Source organism: Cebus imitator, unplaced genomic scaffold (assembly GCF_001604975.1).
Source record: "Cebus imitator isolate Cc_AM_T3 unplaced genomic scaffold, Cebus_imitator-1.0 Scaffold331, whole genome shotgun sequence".
NCBI lineage: Eukaryota > Metazoa > Chordata > Mammalia > Primates > Cebidae > Cebus > Cebus imitator.
Genome location: NW_016107646.1, coordinates 1,972,553 through 1,974,736, shown reverse-complemented (window position 1 = coordinate 1,974,736; position 2,184 = coordinate 1,972,553). Strand labels below are relative to the sequence as shown.

Here is a 2,184-nt window from a genome sequence, read left to right as displayed (position 1 = left end):
TGAGATGGAGTCTCACTCCATTGCCCAGGCTGGAGTGCAATGGCACGATCTCGGCTCACTGCAACCTCTGCCTTCCAGGTTGAAGCAATTTTCATGCCTCAGTCTCCCGAGTAGCAGGGACTACAGGCACACACCACAACGCCCGGCTGATCTCAAACTCCTGACCTCAAGTGATCATGAGGTCAGGAGTTTGAGACCAGCCTGGCCAACATGGTGAAACCCTGTATCTACTAAAAATATAAAAATTAGCTGGGTGTTGTGGTGCGTGCCTGTAGCCCCTGCTACTTGGGAGGCTGAGGCAGGAGAATAGCTTGAGCCTGGAAGGCAGAGGCTGCAGTGAGCGGAGATTGCACCATTGCACTCTAGCCTGGGTGAAAGGGCAAGAACCCATCTCAAAAAAAAAAAAAAAACTCCTGGGCAAGATGGCCGAATAGGAACAGCTCTTGTGTGCAGCTCCCAGTGAGACTAACACAGAAGGTAGATAGTCTCTGCATTTCCAACTCAGGTACCTGCTTCATCTCACTGGGACTGGTTAGACAGTGGGTGCAGCTCACAGAGGGTAAGCAGAAGCAAGGTGGGGGTCACCTCACCTGGGAAGCACAAGGTGTTGGGGAACTCCCTCCCCTAGCCAAGGGAAGCCATGAGGGACTGTGCCATGAGGGATGGTGCTGTCCAGCCCCGAATACTATGGTTTTTCCATTGTCTTCACAACCCATAAACCAGGAGATTCTCTTGGGCGCCTACACCACCAGGGCTCTGGGTTTCAAGCACAAAACTGGGCAGCCATTTGGGCAGAGACCGAGCTAGCTGCAGGAGTTTATTTCTGTACCCCATCAGTGCCTGGAATGCCAGCAAGACAGAACCATTTACTCCCCTGGAAAGGGGGCTGAAGCCAGTGAGTCAAGTGGTCGTGCTCAGTGATCCCCAATTCCTACAGAGCCCAGTGAGCTAAGATCCACTGGCTTGAAATTCTTGCTGCCAGCAGAAGCAGTCTGAAGTGGAGCTGGGACTCTGGAGCTTAGTGGTGGGAGGGGCATCCACCATTACTGAGGCTTGAGTAGGCAGTTTTCCTCTCACAGTGTAAACAAAGCCACCAGGAAGTTCAAACTGGACAGAGCCCACTGCAGCACCACAAAGCTGCTGTAGCCAGACTGCCTCTCTAGATTCCTCCTCTCTCAGCAGGGCATCTCTGAAAGAAAGGCAGCAGCCCAGTCAAGGGCTTATAGATAAAACTCCCATCTCTCTGGGACAGAGCACCTGGGGGAAGGGGTGGCATTGGGCATAGCTTCAGCAGACTTAAATGTTCCTGCCTGCCAGCTGTGAAGACAGCAGCAGCTCTCCCACCACAGCACACAAGCTCTGCTAAGGGACAAACTGCCTCCTCAAGTGGATCCTTGACCTCTGTGCCTCCTGATGGGGAGGCACCTTCCAGCAGGGGTGGACAGACAGCTCATACAGGAGAGCTCCGGCTGGAATCTGGCAGGTACCCCTCTGAGACAATGATTCCAAAGGAAGGAGCAGGCAGCAATCTTTGCTGTTCTGCAGCCTCTGCTGGTGATACCCAGGCAAACAGGGTCTGGGGTGGATCCCCAGAAAACTCCAACAGACCTGCAGAAGAGGGGCCCATTAGAATGAAAACTAAGAAACACAAAGCAACAGCATCAACATCAACAAAAAGGATGACCATGCAAAAATTTCATCCAAACATCACCAACAGCAAAGACCAAAGATGAGGGAAACCAGAGCAAAAAGGCTGAAAATTCCAAAAACCAGAATTCCTCTTCTTCGCCAAAGTCTCACAACTTCTTGCAAGCAAGGGAACAAAACTGGATGAAGAATGAGTTTGATGAATTGACAGATGTAGGGTTCAGAAGGTGGATGATAACAAATTCCACCAAGCTAAAGGAGCATGTTCTAACCCAATGTAAGGAAGCTAAGAACCTTGAAAAAAGGTTACACAAATTGCTAACTAGAATACCCATTTTAGGGAAGAATATACATGACCTGATGGAGCTGAAAAACACAGCATGAGAACTTTGTGAAGTTTACACAGTATCAATAGCCAAATCGATCAAGCAGAAGAAAGGATATCAGAGACTGAAGATCAACTTAATGAAATAAAGCAGGAAGAGCAGATTAGAGAAAAAAGAATGAAAAGGAAGAAACAAAGCTTCCAAGAAATAT

General features: G+C 49.4%; 1 protein-coding gene across 1 annotated transcript in view; it reads right to left on the bottom strand.

The window, feature by feature from the left end:
- The window catches only part of VPS13B (vacuolar protein sorting 13 homolog B), an 829,147-nt gene that overhangs the window by 44,580 nt on the left and 782,383 nt on the right, over nt 1-2,184 (bottom strand). The gene's annotated exons all lie outside the window — the stretch shown is intronic.